Source organism: Rhinolophus ferrumequinum, chromosome 10 (genome assembly GCF_004115265.2).
Source record: "Rhinolophus ferrumequinum isolate MPI-CBG mRhiFer1 chromosome 10, mRhiFer1_v1.p, whole genome shotgun sequence".
Taxonomy (NCBI): domain Eukaryota; kingdom Metazoa; phylum Chordata; class Mammalia; order Chiroptera; family Rhinolophidae; genus Rhinolophus; species Rhinolophus ferrumequinum.
The window spans coordinates 27210680-27234026 of NC_046293.1; the positions used below are offsets into that span (position 1 = coordinate 27210680).

At 37.0% G+C, this 23347-nt stretch overlaps 1 protein-coding gene across 2 annotated transcripts in view; it reads left to right on the forward strand.

Moving 5' to 3' along the window:
- Window positions 1–23347, forward strand: part of BORCS5 (BLOC-1 related complex subunit 5) — a 72412-nt gene that overhangs the window by 2959 nt on the left and 46106 nt on the right. The gene's annotated exons all lie outside the window — the stretch shown is intronic.

The window sequence follows — 23347 nt, forward strand, 5'->3', positions numbered from 1 at the left end:
GTCCTAGTGTATTAACGTGGTACAACATACAGTAATATAAAACATCATACATTTATATAGCTATTTTAAAACCCCTCATACATATATCATTCCTTTAATTCTTATATCATTAAACATTTTTAACTCATTTGTGTCAGATCACACAGCTGGCCGATAGAGAGGATGAACTTGAACCTTCATCACTGATGTCAAATTCTTTGCTAGCTACACTATTCCACCCTGTACTTAAAAAACAAAAATACAGTAACAACCAGGGCTTTATAGATGATCCATATATCATCCCATTCTTCCTAGCACTTCATCTGTTTTACAGATGAGAAGATACAAGCTTTCAGTCTGTTCCCCACAGCCCTCAGGGTTACACTTTGGGAAACTCTTCTGGTTCTTACATAAAACAACACACTATATACTATTCCTCATCTTATTAGTTTTCATGATTTTGAGGAATAATGTGATTCTCCAAAGAAGCCAACGTTAATGAAATTTCCATCTCCACATAAACCTTGTAAAATCAGATTCAGAGATACAGGCTTTGTCTTTAGCAACTTAGAGGTGGCAGTGGGATTCTATACTCCATCCCTTCTGGAGTTGCGTGTAGTACTGCCTACCGTCACAATTTTCACGGCTCTACTTCCTGGTACCTGCGACCTTTCGCCTTCCAAAGTCTTCTAGTACTGGGTGAGGTTTTGTGTGACTAGTGTTTGTCCCCACTTTATGGAAATACTAAAAACAAAAACAAAAATTAAAAAAAACCAGAACTTTGAGATATAGTTAATAATTTTCTGTGATTAGTATTTTATCACTTTTTTTTTTTAAGGAGGGTGCAGCTCACTGTGGCCCATGTGGGGATCGAACCGGCAACCTTGGTGTTACTAGCACCATGCTCTAACGAACTGAGCTAACCGGCCACCCCAGTATTTCTTTTTTAAGAATTTGAAATAATTCATATTTTGATAATAAATTGACGAGTAAGGGAATCATCTAGGAAAAGACTTGGTGTTAAGGGAAGCTAACCTCATCACTGGGAACCCTGAAAGTGAACAATTACTATGGTTCAGTTAACGCGATGCAGCTGGACTTGGTTGCATTGATACCTAGGTTTTAACTGGAACTTGGCCACCAACTAGCTATGCTAGTCGGGCTTTGTTTTTTACCTCTTCGAACCTGGGTTGTTGAGAATGTTGAGAATAGATGCGGGAGAGAGGAAAGCAGGAAAGTAGCATGCTGCAATTAAGAGGTGATCTAGGATTTGGAAAATAGAGAAATCACTTGATAAGAATGGCATGGAAATAGAAAGGGCAGCATGTGGCAATGACCAGACTGAAGGAAACAAACAAATGAAAAAACAGTGAGCATTTAAGTTGATGCTCATGTTTGACTTGTAAAGTAGAAACATTTGGACAGTGATTAGAAAAGATAGGCAAAGGGGACAAGTGGGTGGAAATAATAAGTATAATTATGATAATTAGAGTAGCTAATCCCCTCCCCCATGTCTCTGCATGATAGCTGTTATTCTTTCCTTTTTATAGATGAAAACATTGGTGCTCAGAGCTTAAATTCATTGCCTAAAGTCACATGGCTGTAAGTGATATCCCATCTTGAGATGGCATCAGGACATTGAGTGTTTAACGATTTTGTACGTAGACTAAAACTCAGTTTCCAATTCTAGCAAAGCCCATTATCCAAATCACTAGACTAGGCTGCAATAGGAAATAGAGTGATGGGTGTGAGTTTGGAGTTTTAGGTACAGCATTTGTTGCCGCGCCTCCTGCTTTGACATTGTTCTGCCTGGTAATTTAAAGCCCTGCTGGCTGCCAGCCCGCTGAGCGGCTGCAGGGGCTACTCCTCACTGTTGCCTTTATAGTCTGATCTCTTTTCCCCCCTTTACTGCTTTCAGGATGAGGCTATTTCTCAAAGTAGTAAAAGGGCCACACAGTGAGGGCTCTACCCACCAGGTTTGATTTCAGAAAGCTTTTATTCAAGTTAATGACAGTTTATTCTTTCAAAACAATATATTCAAGTATTACACAGAGTTCACTATTGTTCCATAATGTCATATGATGTAATGCTAATGCTGGTGGGTGATCTGCAGAGGCAGTTGGCTGGGCGAGTTTGAGGCTATTTGTATGACTGAGGTAATGTTTGCATTTTTAATAAGCAAGCAGATTCTTTCTTTGGTCTTAACTCTTTTGGATAAATATACCAGAGTATAATTTATGTTCCATCCTAAGGCCAAATATCTGTTCCTGTTTTTTTTAAGTCCAAAGAATTTGTTTTTCACGGCAGTCCCTGCATTAGCAATTTCTTTTGAAATGTAAAGCATTTAATAGAAAATTAAAATTAAAAGATTAGAAAGTAGCACTAAATGGCCATACAGAATGTGGGGACAGAGCCAGGAGTACAGTTTCCAGGCTCTCGCCCTCAACGTGGAAAGGTGCTCATTCGGGTAGTAAATGGCCATCAACTGTGATCGGATGGCCGTCAGCTGTAACCAGTGAGCCATTGGCCACTAATATAACTGCCGTGGCTACACTAGCAGGAAAATGGGGCCTAGCAAGAAGACGGTGTCTGAGCTAGCAAGCGGCGGAGTGTGGATTGCAGATTGTAGAGAAGCGGACAGCAAGTAGCGGATCCTGTGGCTCCTACTTCCTGTGTCTCCAACCCAGCTGCCAGTGAGACTATAGTGGTATGGCTCCCCTATCTATGGCTCCATTGGTGTTCCTTTTTGGCCTCACCATATCCTGTGTTCTTATGTGGGGAGTGGGAACAGAGACCCCGCAGGCCGCCCTACATGGCACAGCGAACAGGGTCTCCTGCATGACACCCTGCACGACACAGAACACAACGTCAAAATGTAGATTTGATACAAATTAGTTGGATTCCCAGAGGTTAAACAAGCTCTGTAGATTTCTTAAAACTTAACCACTCATATTTTTTAATGAATCCCTGTCGTGCGGGGCGACCTGCAGGGTCTCAGCTCCCGCTCCCCACATAAGAACGCAGGACATGGTGAGGCCAAAAAGGAACACCCACGGAGCCATAGGTAGGGGAGTCATACTACTATATTCTCGCTGGCGGCTGGGTTGGAGACACAGGAAGCAGGCACTGCACTGCTTGCAGGCTCAGCCACCATCTTCTTGCTAGCCCGCATTTGCTGCTAGCATAGCCACGGCAGTTATATTAGTGGCCAATGGCTCACTGGTTACAGCTGATGGACAACTAGGCACAGCTGATGGCCATGCAATCGCAGCTGATGGCCATTTACTACCTGAGCCAGCACCTTTCTATTTGAGGCTAAGAGCCTGGAAACTGCTTTCTGGGGCTCTGTCCCCACAATCCCATTATTTTACGTCATTCTATAGTAATGAAATATTCATAAGATAAATGCAATATTGATGTTATATGTATAAGTTATAAAAATAATTATTCTATTTACTCCGGGCAGTGAATATGTGCATACATACACACGCACAGGCGTACATATGACATTCTTTGCAACTGACCTATCATTTTTGTTACTGACCTTGGATACAACATAAGATTGTCTTGCTCAGAAAAAGCAAGAGAACCATACGATTTCACTGATATATGGTATATAAACCAAAAACAACAAAAGAACAAGACAAATGAGGAACAAAAACTCATAGACACAGACAATAGTTTAGTGGTTACCAGAGGACAAGGGAGATGAGGGTAAGGGGGTCAAATATATGGTGATGGAAGGAGAACTGACTCTGGGTGGTGAACACACAATGGGATTTATAGATGATGTAATACAGAATTGTACACTTGAAATCTGTGTAACTTTACTAACAATTGTCACCCCAATAAACTTTAATTAAAAAAAGATTGTCTTGCTGCCTAAGGAAGGGACTGTCCTTGTTACCAACGAAGAAAGTCAAACAGTATGGATGCTTCAATGCTACTAAGCAGCGCTGTTGGGAGCTCTGCGTTTGGTTGTAACGAACATGATGTATATGAAGGAGATTTTGACCATTATAAAAAGCTAGGGGCTTTTCTTAATGGAGCCCGATCTCATGGAACAGCAGTGAAGGCTCTCGAATCGTGTGGAACATTGAGAATTAGTGCTTAAGGTTGAAGCTAGGGAAGAATGACTCGATGGAAAAAAGCGATAAGGAGACCATGAGGGAGCTAGATTTCCAGTGAGCAGTTTTCTTCACATCTTTCTCACCCACTCATCGATGAGCCAAACAAGTAAAATAAAGACAGTAAGTCTTTGCATTTGTCAAACACCTGTTTCTGCCAGGTATCAGGCCTTACCGCTCTCTGCATTGGAAAATGGAGCGCTTAAGGAGGAGATGAGAAAATGGATCTTAATCAGAGCAGTCCTCTATGAATGTCTCAACGGTAACTTCTAAGCCCAGGGTTGATCCTAAGAGAATAGTTTCCCCCAATAGGCACCATATTTGAAAAGTTGATAATTTATTCCTGGTTATCTTGTAGATTTATTTGTATGTGTAACAGCTGTTCAGTTAACCTTTTAAACATGGCTGTTAACCAGCAAGGGAACCTTACTCAGAAGAGTGGGAAGCCCCAGCCAAATGGACCCTTTAAACCGATTGAGAAGATGAAGACTTTTTGTGAGAGCAGCCTCACTGTTTTCTTCACCCCCTTAAATCTCTGTGCCTGCATCCATTCTCGTTTCTTTGCATTAAGCCTTAGAGAAGGTGTCTATGATTTCTCTGAAACTTAATGCTCTCCATTTAACTTTTTCCTGCATTTGCTGGGACTTTGCTTCTGTATTTTCCTTGTCTCCAGCATCTAGCTTAACCGCTTTCTTCTTGTTTAGATATATAGATTTTTCCATCTTTTAAATAGAAAAGACAAAATTACCTTCTTTGACTACAGTGCCTCTCCTGGCTACCATGCTTTCTCTTTCTCTCTCTGCTGCCAAATTTCTTGACTGCATGGCCACTACATGCTCTCCCTGTATTCTTTCTTCTTGTCTTTCATTCTTGAAGTTCTATGGTCAGGCTCTGACATCATTTCGTCAACATTTGCTTCTTTGGAGGGCTACTCGTGGTCTCTTTTCATGCCTAAAGTTTTTCTCAGTCCACAACCCCCTCTTCTCTTTTCTTTAACATAGGTTTCCATCCCATTTATTAAATCTCCTTCCTTTTAATTTCATGATTTTCCTCCCTCCCCCTTTTGTGGGACTCCCAGTTTCTATGTTAGACCACTTGATATTTTTTCACAGGTCACTCACCTTTCAATTAAAAAAAAATTTTTTTCCTTTCTGTCCTTACTCGGGATAATTTTTATTGCTGTGTCAGGTTCAGTGGTCTTTATTTCAGTCATGTAGCTGTACTGCTCTTAATCCTATCTAGTGTATTTTTAATTTCAGATAATTATATTTTTCAGCTTAAGATGTCCCCTCCCCCCCTTTAAAAAAAGGTTTTCATTTCTCTGCTTATTATGCTTATGTTTTCCTCTACTTTTCGAAAGAATGTATTTATAATAACTTTTAACTTTCTTGTCTGCTAGTCCATCATTTCTGGATCTATTTTTTTATTGAATGAACTTTCTGCTTGCTACAAATCCTATTTTCCTGCTTCTTTGCATGCTTGGAGATTTTTTATTGTATGCCAAACACTGTGTATTTTATATTTTTGGGTGCTGGATTTTGTTTTATTCCTTTAAAGGATACTGGACTTTGTTCTGTTCTAAGGTTATCATTTTGGCCCTTTCTAAGCTTGCTTTTAAGTTTTGTTTAGGGCTCATCCAGGCAGCCTTTAGTCTAGCTTAATTAAGCCTTGCTGCTAAGGCACTACTCTTCTGCACGCTCTGCCGATGCCCCATGTATTATGAAGTCTCTCCACTCTGGATGGTGGGCATATGAACTGCTCTTAGCCCTGAGTGTCAAATTGTTTGGCCTACTGCTTTCCTGTAGCTATTTCTCCAACTTTGTGGAAACCCACTTCGTAAGTTTGCAGCGTCGTGTGCAGCCAGGTATTTGCGGGTGCCCTGTGCAGATCTCCAGGGTCCTCTCTATGGAGCTCCCTCCTCTCCCATATTGTGTCGTGTAAATTCTAGACGCCTGAGTCTCCCCAAACTCCACGGCCGGGAGCATTTTCTTCAACTCACCGAGACCACTGGGTTCGTTATGGATACTCCTCTCTGGTCGGGGGAAACGATAAGGCTCACGTGTTTTCCTTCTCTCAGGGAACAAAGTCCTTCATTGACTGTTAGACACTATTTGAAGAGTGTGCCAAAAATTTTGTCTGGTTTTCCAGTTGTGCTTGACCAGAACCCATTATAGTAGTTAATCTTTCGTGGGCAGAAGCAGAAATCCTCTTAAAAAAATGCTTTTTAGTCCATATTTTTCTGTCCATTGCCATTTCTTCCATTTTATTGGAGAGCCTCATGCCAACAGCCTTTTATTACAACATTGGTCATTCATTTCTCAATATATTGGTAAACGCGTGCCAAGAGTCTGCTAGGGTTGCAGGCAGTGGAGGTACAAAGAATATAATACAGATGCTGCCTTTTAGGAGCTTATAGTTCTGTGTGCTTTAGACAGGTAAATAACTCATAATAATATAGTATGAGTAATAATGGTCATGTGTTCAAAATACTAGATGTGCATGGAAGAGAGAATCATTAATTTGACCTGGGAATTTGGGGCAAGCTTCACAGAGGAAGGAACATGTGAGCTGGGCTTTGAGGAATGAATAGGAGGTAGCCATATAGAAAGGAGAGGGTCAGGGAGAGTACTCATGGTTTAAAGAGTGTTTCATATGAATAAAAAGATAGAATTAAAAGATGCCAAAAGAATTTTTTGACCACAATTGTGTCTAGTATATACTGCTTTGATTTTCGTTTCTTAGTCTAGATACTCATAAGTATGCAGGTTAAATTCTGATTTTAATTTCAAGCCATCTGAAACATTAACTTACTGGGATAACTAACTGTCAGGTAGTTTGTATAGGATTAGCTATTCTTTTTTGTTTCTTTAAATTTTTAATTTGTGTTATATTATGAATTTAAACAAAATATACCTGGTTTCCTTTAGGTGGTATCCAAGGATATATCTTTCCAAACAATATCATTTCCTCCCTGAGCTTGCCGATTACTCCTGGAATGTGACAATAAAGATAGATGTATATATTTCTTTTTATGGATCTGGTTTGTCAGTAGTTTCTGTTGACAGCCTAGAAACACTAAGGCCGAATAGTATAAAGTTCTGGTAGTCATCTTCAATTTTTCTTCTTTTTCGAAAACCATATAAAAATTCTTCTATTTTTATATTCACTAGCATTTGAGACTGAAATATTTATTTAGGAAAGCTGAGGTTTGAAAGATGTTCCCAGAATTTAAAAAAAAATTCCATTCTCCCAATCCCCAAATTTTAATGGAGTATTAGAGAGGTTAATTTGATGCTAATTGTATAGTATTTGGAATTGCTGATAGAAACTCACATGATCTTTTTAGAACGGACATGTTTCATATATCCATTTATTCATTTAACCAAATTCATTGAGCTCTTGCTATTCATCAGATATTGTTAGGCTAGAGATACAAAAATAAAAACATTGTTACTTCCCATGAAGCCTCACAGTCTAGTGAGGGAAAAACTAGGTTAACAGATAAATTGTGATTCAACATGGTTAGTGCTATAACTAAGTGTAACCCTTTAGAGAACCTAAAGGATAGAAAAACTTACTCTGTGTGAGAGAAGCAGGAAATGTTGGCTAGAATCAGAGAAACTTAGAAGAATTTATATTCATAGTCTTGATAGTAATTATTTTCAAAACTATTATGCATAAGCCACCAGAGAAACTTTTTAAAAAATACTAATTGTAGAATCCCAAACCGAGTCTGATTTAGTAGGTTCAAATGTAAGGCATCTGTATGTTAAACTAGCATTCCACGTGATTCTGAAATGGTTCCAAGGATCACACATTGAAAACATTGAGTTAGAGTTTTATGAACTTGAATCTCCTACTTAAGATCACAGAACTATTAGGTCATTCAACTAAACGATTTTTAAGAATACTTTTTAAGATATTTTTAAAAAAGAATTGTGGTTAGCAAAAGAATACTTTGGAATATGTTATTAGGTTTTTACTATTTTTGGATGACTCCATTATTAAAATTGATTCATATTGAATGCCTGTATATTAAATTTTGGATTCATTGAGAATTCATATTTGTAGATGAATCTGTTAAAAGTCACCAGTTTTGATAATGTTTAAATATTTTTTTCCACCAAAATTCAATTTCACAGAAAGCCAATGAAATAGAAAATGATACTTCAAAGAATGAATTTGGATAGATCATTATTTGCCTCATATGAGCTGATAAAAATCATTAACAAAAGTTTCTAAACATGTTTACCAACATATAAAAAGTGTTAGTAAGCAAATATATGTAAACAAAAATGAAGTTTTGAATTGCAAGATTTTTGGAGCAGCCATATTTCACAGTTGGGTACTGCTTTGTTCTTCATTCAGTCTTTTGAACTGAGGGCTTTTCTCTACCTTACAGTTAAAACGTTAGTATCTTTTATTTCAGTAAATCTTATGTTATATCAAGATTAATATTTACCAGCTGCGAAAAAAGGAAAAAAATGATAAATCTCACTGAGAGCACTTAACAGTTATATAGGCCAGAGATAGTGAAACATTCTTTAATGTTAATAAATATCATAGTTCATTCATATTTTGCCATTTTTTTCATAAGATGGCCTCCCTTGAATGCAGTTTAATTTACAGCAGTTATGTTTTTAACAACACTTTTGCCACTAGATGTCACTAGACTAAAACAATTAGTAAACTGGTTGAACCTGCAACAACCTGTGGCAATACTTGCAAAGGCCTTTAGTTAATTAGGGTTACTCTGTAGCATCTGGATTTCTCATAAAACCAGGTCACAGCTTACTTCAAGCACAAGCTAGTTGGAAAATATACATGTTCTGTGACACATTAGTAATCTATAATTACAGAAAAAGAAAAACTTGACTGCCACAAGAAATTTCTAGAGATCTTAATTTTTTTTAAGAGAAAACTATTTTCAGTCTATCACTGTACTCAAAGAAATTTTATTACACCAAAAATTTCTCAAGACTTGGGATTGTATCTTAATCATCTCTAATTTCTCAGGGCCTAGCATAAAGCTTGGCACTCGGTAGGTATGCAGTCAATGTATATGAGCTGTATACTAGATGTCATAAGGGCAAAAGGCCACAAATCCTCTCAAAGTCTCACCTGGGAGACAAAAATCTACGAAAACGTGCCCACAGTTCAGCATCGTGTCTGTACCAGATGAGGACTGCACTCATTAAATTCTGTCGGATTTCAGAGGATCAGTAGCTGCTGGGAGCTAAGGGCAGTGATTGGAGATGTCCTCAAGGAAGGGTATTTAGAGATGAAAAGGGAGGGCAGGCACAAGTGAGAAAACTAATGAACCAAGATTTAAGGGTAGGAAAATATGAGCAGTAAAGATCCAGAGAGGTAAGAACTCAAAGACCCTGAATTTAAAGGCTTATACTTGGACTTAATATTTATTAGGGGAAGAAGACATTAAAGGATATTGGGGTGGGTGAATAATAATATGTTTGGTAATGCTTTGTAATTTACAAAACACTAGCTCTTGAAGAAGGGTGAATTAAAGATGATTACTCTTTGGTTTTAAAATGCTTCTGCTCTAAAGTCTATTAAAAACACTTCTAGTTAAAACAGATTATGTAGATAGAGAGCTTAACATAGTGCCTGGCACTTAGTAAACCCTCAATAAATGATTGCTGTTGATAATATTATTAAACCAGAAAAAAATATTAGGAACATTCTATAAAATAACTGACCACTGTTTTTTGTAAGAGTCAAAGTCACGAAAGACACGGAATAACCGAAGAATTGTCATAGATTGCAGGAGACTAAGGAGACATGCAATGTGGGGTCCTGAATTGGATCCTAGAACTGAAAAGGACATTGGTAGAAAATATGGTAATTTGGATAAGGTGTATAGTTTTAGTTGATTGTATTTTACCAATGTTAATTTCTTGCTTTTGATAATAGTAGTCCAGTTATTTACTATGTTAATACTAGGGGAGGCTAGTAAAGGGATTATAGGAACCCTATATTTTATGCAGCTTTTCTCAAAGTTAAATTATTTTAGAAATTAAAAAGTTCAAATATATAATATTGTCTTAGAAAAGATCACAGTTGTATTTGGACTAAGTTTCCTACTGAGAAGTCAGATATTCGAAGGAAGGTTTTAGAATCTCCTACCTTGTAGAATTGTTAGGATAGACATCTACTAGGATGGCTTAAGGCAAAAGTGAATTCCTTTGAAGATGGGGAAGTAAAACTTCTGAGGACCCTGGAGTCCATGTCACCTGAATGTTGACTCTTCAAACTGTTATTTAAATACCCCCGCCCCCCTTTTCAGGATGTTCACAGTAATCTAATGAGTCTTCCCAGGGCTTTACTATATTTCATCAACTTTACTTAGATTATAACCCTGTGGGCCCAAGACAACAGTGGAAGAACATCTCATGTTTGTAGAAGTGTTGGGTATAATTAGGTTCTATAATCAGTGTATGAATTTTATATATATTTATAACCTTGGAAAATTTTCAAAGTCCTCAATAAAGCATACTTCAAAAATATACATATATTCCTGTACTTTCTTTATATATTTAGAATAAAAGGAAAGTCTGCATGCACATATCTGGATATTCAGGTCATTTTGACTTACCATAAACAAGGTAAGTTTGTAGGTTTTGTTTGGTTTTTCTTGTGTTGCCTTTGGTATGAGGGTAACACATATTGGATTCATAAAATCAGTTAGGAAATATTTCCTCTATTTTCTGAAGGAGTTCGTGAAGAATTGGTATTTTTTCGTCTTTAAATATTTGATATAATTCACAGTGAATCCACTGCCTGAGATTTTCTTTACTTGGTATAGGTCTATTCAGATTTTCTGTTTCTTCTTGAGTCAGTTTTGGAAATTTTTGTCTTTCTAGGAATTTGTTTATATCTAATTTGTTGGCATAAAGTTTTTCATAATATTCCCTTTTAATCCTTTGAATTTCAGTAAAGTCAATAGTGATGTCCCTCTTCTAGTCCTGATTTTGACCATTTTAGTCTTTATTCATTTTTTTCTCAGTCAATCTAGCTACAGATTTGTCAGTTTTGTCGATCTGCTCAGTAAACCAACTTTTGGTGTCATTGGTTTTCTCTGTTGTTTTTCTATTTCATTGCTTTCTGTTCTAATCTTTATTATTTTCCTTTCTTCTGCTTGATTTAGGTTTAATTTACACTTATCTTTTTAGTTTCTTGAGGTATAAGTTTAGTTTATTGATTTGACATCTTTTTTTCTGTAATAGGCATTTAAAAGCTATAAATTTTCTTCTAAGCACTGCTTTATCTGTATCTTAAATTTTGATGTGTTTTCATTTTTATTCAGTTCAAAATTCTTTCTAGTTTCCATTTTGATTTCTTCTTTGACCAACAGGTGATTTAGAAGTATGTTGTTGAAGTTCAAAATATTTGGGGATTTCACAGATTCTTTTGGTTGTTGATTTATAATTTAATTCCATTGTGGTCAGAGAATATACTTTGTAGGACTTAAATCCTATTTATTTATGAGATTTGCTTTATGGCTTGGTATATGATCTATCCTGGAAAATGCTCCATGTGTGCTTTTAAAAATAATTAATATATTTTATTTTTTAAAGCAGTTTTAGGTTTACAAAAAAAATTGAGTGGGAAGTACAAGAGTTCTCATATTCTCCCTTGCCCACTCCTCCTCCAGTTTTCCCTATTCGTAACATTTTTCTGTTAGTTTGATACATTTATTACAATTGATAAGCCAAATTTAATACATTATTAACTAAAGTCCATAGTTTACATTAGGGTTCTCTGTGTTGTACATTCTATAGGTTTTGACAAATGTAAAATGACATGTATTCACCAATACATTTGTATCATACAGAATAGCTTCATTGCCCTAAAAATCCCTTGTTCTCTATCTGTTCTTCCCTCCCTCCCTACTTCCCGAACCCCTGGCAACCACTAATCTTTTCACCATGTTTATAGCTTTTCATTTTCAGAATGTCATATAGTTGGAATCATAGTATGTTGGCTTTTTAGATTAACTTCTTTCATTTAGCAATATACATGTATGGTTTCTCTATATCTTTTGTGACTTGATAGCTTATTTTTTTTTATTGCTGAATAATATTTCATTGCCTGAATATACCACAGTTTGTTCATCCATTCACCTATTGAAGACCGTCTTGGTTGGTTTTAAGTTTGGGCAGTTATAATAAAACTGCTGTAAACACATATGCAGGCTTTTGTGTGAACATTAAGTTTTTAATTCATTTGGGTAAATACCAAGGCACGTGATTGATGATCATATGGCAAGAGTATGTTTAGTTTTGTAAGAAATTGCCAGACTGTCTTCCAAAGAGGCTACACCATTTTGCATTCCCACCAGCAATGAATGAGAGTTCCTGTTGCTCCACATCCTCACCAATATTTGGTAGTGTTATTGTTTTGATGTTAGCCATTCTAATAAGTTTGTAGTGGTATCTTATTGTTTTAGTTTGCAATTCCCTAATGACCTATGTATGATGTTGAACATCTTTTCATATGGTTATTTGCTATCTATATATCATCTTTGGTGAGGTTTCTGTTCAGATCAACTCTTCTGTTGATTTTTTTAAAATTATATGTTTTTTGGAGTTGTTTTCTTAGTGGTTGCTCTAGGGATTACAATATGCATCTGTATCAGAATCTGCTTCCGATTAATACTAACTTAATGCTCGTAAAATATATAAGTTTTGCTCCAATATAGCTACATACTTTCTCCTTCCTTTGTGCTATTATCATATATATGAAAAGTTAAAAATATAAATATATTTACATTTATTTTAAATATATTCACATATATTTATATATACTGTAAACCCCAAAATAGTGTCATGATTACTGCTGTAGAAATGTTTATCTTTCAATGATATTAAGAGAAGAAATGAGTTAAAACATATTTATATAATCTTTTATATTAACCCACTTATTTACTTATTTTGGTGTTTTTTATTTTTTTAGTGACTTGAAGTTACTAACTGGTGTGTTTTTCAGCCTAAAGAGACTTCCTTCAGTATTTCTTGTAATATAGGCTTACTAATAATGAATTTACTCAGTTTTTATTTATCTGGAAATGTCTTTATTTACATTTCTGAAGGATAAATTTGCTGGATCTGGACTTTTTGGTTGACAAAAGTTTTTTCCTCATACTTCGTGTATGTCATTCAACTCTCTTCTAGCCCCCATTGTTTTAGATAAGCCTTTTTTCTCCCGCTATTTTCAAGATTCTGTCTTTGACTCCAGCTTTCAACAGTTTGTGGTATATCTAGGTGTTGATCTCTTTGTATTTGTCCTACTTTGAGTTATTGAGCTTCTTGAATGTGTGGATTAATATGTTTCATCAAATTTGGTAAGCTTCTCTCTTCTCTCCTGGGATTTCCATTGTGTATGTGTTGGTATATTTGATGTTGTTGTATAGATTTCTGAAGCTCTGTTCATTTTTCTTCAGTCTTCATTCTCTGTTATTAAGATTGGATAATTTCTATTTTCAGGTTCACTGACTCTCCTGCTCTAGTGAATTTTTCAGTTATTGTACTTTGCAACTCTAGGATTTCTTTTTCCTTATGGAGAATCTCTATTTGTAGATTCATTGTTCCCACACTTTTCTTTCATTATGATTTTCTTTAGTTCTGTGAACTTATATGTAATAACTGCTTTGAAGTTTTTGTCTGCTATATCCAGTATCTGGGCTACTTTTTGCCTTAAGTATGAATCACACTTCCCTGCTTCTTTGTATGTCTTTTAAATTTTTGTTGAGAACTGGACATTTTAAGTAATATAGCAGCTCTGGATTTTGATCTCCCCAATATTTTTGTTGTTTTATTTTCTTTTATGGAGGAGTATTTGACAATTAAAAAATTGTATATATTTAAGGTGTATAATTTAATAATTTGGTATACATATGCTTTATGAAATAATCACATTATTAACATATCTTGTTGTTATTTGTTTGTTGTTTCTTTGTTTGGTAACATGCTTGCTAAACCTGTGAAATCTCTTTCCCTGTAATTGATGTCTCTGTTCATTTTTAAAACTTGTTTTTATTTTTTAGTCTGTTTTCCCAGAGGTTGTCCCTATATCTACATGACTTACTACTGTCAGCCAGTGAATGAATATAAGTTATACTCAACCACCTCGATACAGTAAAGTTTCTGTCATCTGTCAGTGGATCTGTGTGTGAGTAAGTAACACATTCAAAGTTCAGGCTGGTTTCAAGTCTCTCCTGTCTTTTACGTTCTGCTGGGTCCTTTAGCCTCTTCTCTTGGCATGCATACAACCTCAGTTGGACCCTCTCAGGTTTTGCTGTGAAAGCATGTAGCCTCAACAAGGAACAAACTTGCCCCAACCATGACCACAGCTTTGTGCTAGTAGAGCTTTGGGGCCTTCCCACTTGGCCATCTCAGGGATAGTCAATTCCACCAACACCACCTCTGGGCATGAGTGTTACCCACTGCTCCAGATTAAGTGTTACCCACTGCTCCTCTTCCTACTGCAGCAAAAACAAAACAAAACACAAACAAAACTGCTTATTCTTATAACCTGCCCCATTCTGCCCACATCTGCTTCAGCTGAGGCAGAAGGGATAGGAGAAGCCTTAGATCAGAGTGCCACAGATTGCCATTGTTCTCATCCAAGTTCATGTGTTTTTTAGGCATAAAAGCTTCTCAGATTATTGTATGTCTTGAGGTGATTTCTCAAGCCTCAAATTGGTTGTTTTTGTGAATTTTGTCCAGTTTTATAGTTGCTTTTCTGGAGAGGATTTGTTTATTGCCTCACTTGGCTATAGCAAGAAGTCATACCTGCCCCATCCATTTGCTTTTAATGTAGCTCTGTGTATATTTTTAAAGTGAGTTTCTTGTAGCCAGCATAAAGTTGAATCTTGCTTTTTTTATTCATGTTGAAATTGTCTTTTAAACAATATCTTTAGTCTTATATTCAATGTAATTTCAGCGTGATTGGATAAAACTCTTCCAACTTACTATTTTCTGTTTGTTCCATTTGTTCTTTATTCCTTTTCCCCTCTTTTTCTGTCTACTTTAATATAGGTTCGTGCAAAAGTAATTGTGGTTTTTGCAATTATTTTTAACCTGTTAAATATTAATCAAATCTTTTTATGATCCAACTTTATCTCTACTATTGGCTTATTATTTAAATCTTAAAATTTTTTTTGTGTGTAGTTGCCTTAGGATTTATAGTACATATATTAGTTAATTACCACTTCACTTATAGTGTAGGGTTTTTAATCACAGGAAGGTTTTTATACTTGAATTTCCTTGTCATATTTTGTGTTATTGTTATTATACATTTTTCTTTTACATACGCTATAAACCCACAATACATTGCTATTTTTGCTTTAGATCAGGGGCGGCAATGTTTTTTCTGTAAAAGGCCTGATAGTAAGTATTTTAGGCATTGCAGGCCATTTGGTCTTTGTCTCAACTACTCAACTCAGTTATTGAGTGTGAAAGCCATGGACAATACATAAAAGAATGGGTGTTACTATGGTCTAATATAACTTTCCTCAACAAAAACAGGAAGTGGGTAAAATGTGGCCCTTGAGACATACTTTGTTGACCCCTGCTTTAGACTTATTTAGAGCCATTAAAGATAAGAAAAAAGATAATTTCATATTTACCTGCACTTCAGCCACTTCTGGAGATCTTAATTTTTCAATTACAGAGGGTGCCAAAAAAATGTATACACATTTTAAGAAAGGAAAACACTGTATTAAAATTGTAATACAATGAACGACGCTAGCATTCATTTGATTAACACCATCTTTTGAGTGAATGTCATACTATACGTTGCTATCATAATTCAATTCAACTTCAAAAAGTAATACATAGATAACATCTCTTAAAATGTATACATTTTTTTGGCATCCCAGTAGGTCCAATTTTCTATTTTATATCATATTCCTTTTGCCTGGAGAACTTCCTTTGACATTTCTTGTAGTAAGGATCTGTTGGTAATGAATTCTTTCAGTTTTTGTTGCTGTGAAAATTCTTTATTTCTCCTTAATTTTTAAAAGATAATTCTTACCTATGTTCCTCTGTATGTACTGTAGCTATTTTCTCTGGCTGCCTTAAACATTTTCTTTTTTCCCCCTTTTTCTTTTTAAAAATTAAGATATAATTTAAATACAGTAAAATTTACCCATTTTATTGTACAGTTCTGTGAGTACTGATGTATCTGCACAGTTGTTTAACCATTCTAACAATCAAGATATAAAATAGTTCCATCATTCCCCCAAATTCTTCCTATGTCCCTTTGTAGTCATTTCACTCCTCACCTCAGCTTCTGACGACTATTGATCTGTTTTCTGTTTACAGTATTACCTTTCCCAGTATGTCATGTGCTTATATCAGTAGTTTATTCTTTTTTATTGCTGATCAGTATTCTACCTTACGAATCTACCATAGTTTGTCTATAAAGCCATGGTAACAAAAGTTTTGTGGCTGTAACCATGCATGGCAGGATTGTTTTCCAAAAGGTTTAACAAACCAATTTATAATAAAACCAACAGTGTCTGAACATACCGGTTTCATAATATCCTCTTCAACACTGAGCATTATTTAAATGTTTTTTCTCCAAAATGGAAATGTCTGTTATTCTGATCATAAAACAATATGTGCTCATTTAAAATTTGTAGAACTGACTCCTCTCAAAGCTAACAGTTTCAGTTCCTTGTATAACATGATTTTGTATCACTCAGCCCTCTGATCCAAAACCTGACATACTCCATTTTGGCCCTTTTAGAGTATGACCCCTAGCGCTGAATAGAGTGGGCCAGGTGTGAGCTGGATCTTCTGCCTTTCTCTGTACGCTGTATTTTTTTTAAGACAGCCTAAGTTTGAAGTAGCTTTTTTGGCAGCTACATGTAGTTGAGTCATACTGAATCATCTAAAACCCTCAAGTCTTTTTCACATGTACCACACCTCCTTCATTCTCTATTTCTCCAGATAGATTTTTGGACCTTCAGTGCAAGACTGTACAATCATCTGTAATTCAGTGTCAGATGTAGCCTGTGTTTTCAGCTTGTTGAGGTTTTTTGTGAACATACTATGAGTGACCTCTGATGAGGTCATTGAAGAATGTTGAACAGGACAGCACCCAGATCAGAGAGCCAGAGGAGAGCTCATGCCATATGACAGTCAGCAGACAGAGAACTCTTGCTATATGTTAAGAATGTTTTTATATTTCTAATTTCTATTTAGTATTTTTTGAGATAAGGAGATTGCCATCTTATATGTAGTTAGTGAGAGGTAACGTTCAATATTGTAAAATTTATTGAGACTCCTTTTGATGTCTTTTTATTGGCACTATGTTTTATTATATATATCTAAAGATAATTAATGCGGTATTTATTTTGGTATTCTATGTATTACTCCTATGTATATTTATTATTACTACTGTAATAATAGTACTTATTTAAAATATTGAGGGTTTTTTTTTCTGAGACTGAAACCACATTGTGGACCACACTTTCCAAACATATGGTGACTGTGACCAGAAAGATAAAAATCACACCACTGAAGGGAGAATAAAATTTCCATCTTAAGATCTGCTCCAAATGTACATAGGGTAGCAGTGTCATGGCTGCTGCTAGTTTAGACTGCATGAAATCCATAGTCAGAGATAGGTAATATTCAGAAGCAAAAGAAATATATCTGTAAATAAAGAAGGTAACATAAATTTTATCATGATATCCTCCTTTCTTTAGATGTAGTCATTGAGCAGTAGTAGATAAGCATATTTGTAAAACCACTGTATCAGGCAATGTTGCATAGTAATGCAATAAGAAAAAATAGGACAAGGCATGAATAATTATGGAAAGGAAATCAGACTCATCAGGGGACGTGTAAGGAAAGTCACTTGGAAGTCTGGTCCTTGGACCAGAGGAAGGCTGACATGAACACTGTGGCCAGATGGGCTTTATCTCTCTGCTGTGCTTTCCATTTCCTGCCAATGTGCTGGAAGAGAGTGAAACAGTATCAAGACAGCCCCGCACATTAGAAGTGCTAGATGGAAATGAAAAAAATGTTCCCAGATATGAGCATAACTCCCTTTGGTTAGACAACCAAGCCATTCTTTTCGCGAGTTGAAGCCAATCCTCCTCCGATTTGCAGTACATTCTGGCAAGAAGCTGCAGTTCTGGGGCCTCTTTATTTTTGGCTTTGGTTTAGCCCTACTTTTTGCTTTGGTAACACTCACTGACTCTTACTCTTTCCAACGTGGGGACTGGCCACAGGTTGCTGAGACAAATGCTCTGGGTTCAAATAGAAAGTATGTAGAAGGATATTAACTGTCCCTAGCCAGAGTTTTTTCTAGGCGTGTACAAATAAATACATTTTTAGTAAACATTGATCATTCTTTCTAATTAATTTTGCACACCTTTGCCAGAATTTTTCTTAAGCCTAGCTCAAATGATATGATTCCTGCTCAGAATGTTTGCTTGCTGCATACTGCCTGCCACATTCAGATCTGAGTTCCTCAGCTTGACATGAAGATCTCAAGAAGTCTTTACATCCTCATCTCCCACTGCTTGCATGTGTTTTGAGCTCCAGGCCAAGTTGGACTGCTCCCCTGTTTTACCACCTCCGAGCCCTTGCTCATGCTGTTCTAGCTGAAAGCTGTCTTCTCTATTGTGGCCTGCTAAAATTTTACCATCCTTTAAGAGTTTGATTGTTCATTTGTTTAACGAATGTTCGAGTGGCTACTGTGAGCTCTAGGCACTGTTCTGGGAGGTGAGTCTCTAGCAAAATGTAAAATCTTTGCCCTGGTAGAGCTTACTTTTTAATAGTTCACCCCATTGGAACGTAAGTTTGTCTTAAGCCATCTCCTCATCATCTTTTTTATTTTCTCTAAATTGATATGATACAGCTTTACACAAATCATTATGAGAGAAAGAAAAAGGTAAGACATTTGAAGTGATTACTGTGGCTGAGTAGAAAACATTCCAAAATGCTTTAGTTTTTAAAGTATGTGTCCTAAATGTAGAAAGGAGCAAATGTAACCAAAGACAGGTATGAAAGAGTGAATATGGACTTGAATGAATAGTGTCAGGATATATAAATAAGCTAAGATAAACAGAGGCTTCTGAGTTGAGGGGCATAAAGGATAACTAGAAATAGAAAAAATTGTGTTCAGAACAAAGGTAGCAATAAGTAGATGTAAGCCTCTTGCGCCAGCTGAGGTCATGTTAGTGTATGTATGACAGAGCAGAACTATTTCACACCGCTTTTGCTTCTCTATTTTCTGTCCAGAAGAAAGATAATTAACCTGGAGCTGCTAGAACAAAGGAATAACTAAAATCCCAGATAGATGACATTGTAAGTGCAATTAGCTGATCAAAATGCATTGTTTTCTGGTGCTTGTCTCCTCACCGTCACTCTATCCCACCAGCCAGGGAAAGGAAAGAACTTGTAGATGAAGTTACTGGGCTGCCATCTTTAACGAATTGTGGAGAACGAGAGGTTCCAGAAGCTTGGACATAGAAAAAAGTATCCCCATAAAAACAGGGAGTGATGGGGGAGAAGGGGCGACTGAAGAGGGGAGATGATTCCAGAACGTGCATCACTGCAACAGTCCCTCCATTGGTTCCAACTCCTTGTGCTCCCCCTTTAAAATGCTTATAGATTATTTTGTGCCTCATCAGCCTTATCCTTTGCAAACTAACGTTTTTCAAGATAAACCCACAAGAAGATCACAAGTAAGATGTTACCATGTTCTGGGCTTGACCTCTGTCCTATTCAACACTATGTCCATTGACTTAGCTCCTACCAAAGGACCCGGGCCATACTTGATATTCATGAAAGATTTGTCGATTGACCTTAAATAAAGAGGTTACAAGCATATTAATCAAATTTGCAGGTAATGCAATATTAGAAGGACTATCTAATGCGATGGGTGACAGATCCAAGGTTCAAAATGATCTCAGTAGATTGGAAGTGGGCTGAAACCACAGTGACATTTAAAAGCAATAAATGTCAAGTCCTACATTTGGATTCAAAACAATCAGTTACATAAGGACAGGATGTGAGAAAACTGGCTCGACAGCAGTTTATTGGGGGCTCTTACTGATACCAGGTGGAAGAGCAGTAGTCTCAGCTCAGGCACAGTACTTGGCACTGGTCACTCAGGACCTGTGAGAGTATTCTTGGTGTCCTGCTTCAGAATGTATTTATAAACTAGGGTATATGCTGAACAGAATGACTAGAAGGTCCTTGTCTGGAAACCTTGTCATGTAAAGAATCAGTTGTGAAGCAGATGTTAAGATTGGAGAAGAAATGACATAGGGGAACACAGCTCTCTTCTAATATGAAATGGCTACTGAGTAGATAGAGGGTTAGATCTACTTTTGAGAAGTCCAGTGATCAGAACTGAGGTCAATGGGGAGAAGTTATTAGGAGGTAGAGTTTAGTTTCATATAAAGAACTTTCTATAATAATCATTCTAATGGTAACATTTATTGATGAATTACAACATGTCAGGCAATGAGCTAAGCACTTTTCATGCCGCATTTCATATTTAATCCTCACAGCAGTCTTGTCATATGGGTAATTTTGGGGCCCATTTTATAGATAAGGAAACTGTTGTTCAGAGAAATCGATTTGTTCAGTGTCGTGCAGCTAGAAAGTAGCCAAACAGCTGTTCTTAACCGGGATCTGACTGGTCTCAGAAGCCTGTGCTCAGAATCACTATAACGCTATGAACTTGCCGTTACTAGATACGTGTAAGCAGAACTGGAAGCACCCTCTTTCATACCTTACCATCAGGTTTTGCATTTCACGCGAGTATGTACGGAGGGGCAGTGTGGCATAACGGGAAAAGAGCACAGACTTTGGAGTTAGTTCAGGGATGGAAACTGTCACACGCTGACCTCTGGATCATGGGCAAGTTACTGAAAACCTTCCTGAGCCCTGTTTTCCTTGTCTGTAAAACAAGGGAACTAATAGCTACCTCAGGGAGTAATGGGAGGAAACATTTACAGGAACAGCATGGCTTATGTGTAGTGTGTATTCGGTACATACTGGGGGCTCAACAAATAACTGCAATGATTGGGCAAAAATTCCTTCTAACTTTAGCAGTTATGATCGTTGGTCTTAGATCATCATCATTGTAACTTTGTATGTCTCTCTCTGTACTATTAACATTAGACTTTATCTCTGAAACTATACTTGCTAATATTGCAATTAGAAGCTTTGGTGGTTAGACTTGATTTCATTTACAATTTTGTACAGATCAGGTGTGTGTTTACTTTTTTATAGTTATCGTGTTGTCTCCCTAGCTGATAGCAAGCTTTAGCCACCTCACAATTTGTTACTGTTGGCTTAGAAACCAAAATAATAATCAGTAGACCTTTAGGGGCTGTCAGAGGGCTTCCTGTTACTAAAAAACATAGGCATTAATGCATGGAGTTTATAATAAATTTTACGAGTGACCTGTAGGCCGTTTCATTTATTTTTCCCTATTTCTTGGCTATCCCGGGAGTTGAAATTATTAAGTGAGATACAACTGCATGTGACACTATTTTTGCTCTTGAGTTTTACAACCTACTCGAAAAAAACAAATGATTGACTTAAAGCATAGGATTTTAGAAGCACAGTGGCCGTATAATATTATATGATGTTATAATACCTACCATTTGGGGAGTGCCGTGTGCTACACTAGTTGCTCTCCATGCAGAATCTTTTTTAATCTTCAGAACAATCCTATGAAGGAGGTATTAACACCACCCTCATTCTGTAGGTAAGAATGCCAGCTACGAGAATGAGAGAGATTAGACAATTTATTCAACTTCCACAGAGATTTAAACTCAGGCCTGTCCTATTCCAAAGACCCAGTTCTTCCCATCACACTGGAAGAGGTGGACCATAGTCATAGAAAACGACTGTATAGAGGGATCATGGATTGAGCTAAGCCTAAAAGAACAGGTAGGATTTTGGAGGGATGTGTTGGTTTGGGTCAGGAGGGGTGGAGGAAGGAATTCCTGGGCCAGAGGATAGTATAAGCAAAGTGGGCCTGAGTTGGGGAGGTGGTGGTGGTGGTGACAGTGACATGACTGCTTGACGAAAGAGAAGGGTGCATGTCTAGGAGGAGTAAGAAGTGAGGTCAGAAAGCTAAATTGTGGCCAGTCCATGGATGCTCTTGAACACCAGGGAAGGGAATTCGGAAGTGATGCTACAAGAAGCAATCGCAGTTTTTCGTTTGTTGCCGTAGGGAGCAGGGTATTGAGACGGCGAAAGCTGTGGTTCTTGGATGATTGGTAGGACAGCAGCCAGAGATGGGCATACCAGTTAGGAGACTGTTAGAGTTTTCTAGTGATAAGCTGGTGAAAGTGTGAGCTGGGGTGGGGACAGTGGAAGGAAGAGCAAATGAGAGAGACATTTTCAAGGAAGAGATGACAGGACTTGAGGGATTGAGTGTAGGAAATAAAGGAAATGGAAAACAGCTATGGGATGGCTTGCTTGGGGAGAATTGGGAAGGGAAAGTAGTTTTTTAAATTGACCCTGCAAAACCACAGCTAGGAGGAGTCATTTTGCTGCTGCACACTGAACATCCCATGGCCTACCACTGTGACAGTGCCCCCTCTGGTCAGGGAGGACAACACTTCAGGTGCCTGTGAGGTTGGGGTGGGCAGTATGGTATGGAATGGGAGGGCCAGGTGTCTTTCCGTGTTTTCCTGATTTGATTTGCTCTGAGTCCATTGAATGCAGTATTACAGTCATGGCAAACAGCGCTATGCTGATGTGCTTAAACACGGATGCAATCTTTTCTAAAGGGCAAGCTGAAAATCTTGGGTGGGAGTTGGGGGGGATTAGAAAACTTCGTGTTATTATTTCACTCTTCATGCCAAGGGCCTCTGTGTCTGTATCTTTAAGCAGAGGGAATGCAATGTGAATTTACAGCTCTCATGTTGGAAATTGCTACCCTCATTTAGAAGCCGTTAACCTTTATGTTGATAAAATAGTGTTCTTAACCGAGCATGTGAAATCTGTGCTGAACAGCTGCAGCCTTTCTGGAATACGAACTTAAAAAGTGTTCATCATACTTTTTGAAAATCAAAAGCATGTGGGTGAGATGGAGTCACCTGAGCAATTTGCTATAATTACAACTTTCAAGGCTTTTTCCTTTCTCTTTTTCAGACTGACTTCACATGCACACTCACTCAAGCACAAACTTAAGGATTTTTTTATTTTTCTATGTAGACTTTTTGTACTCGTTTT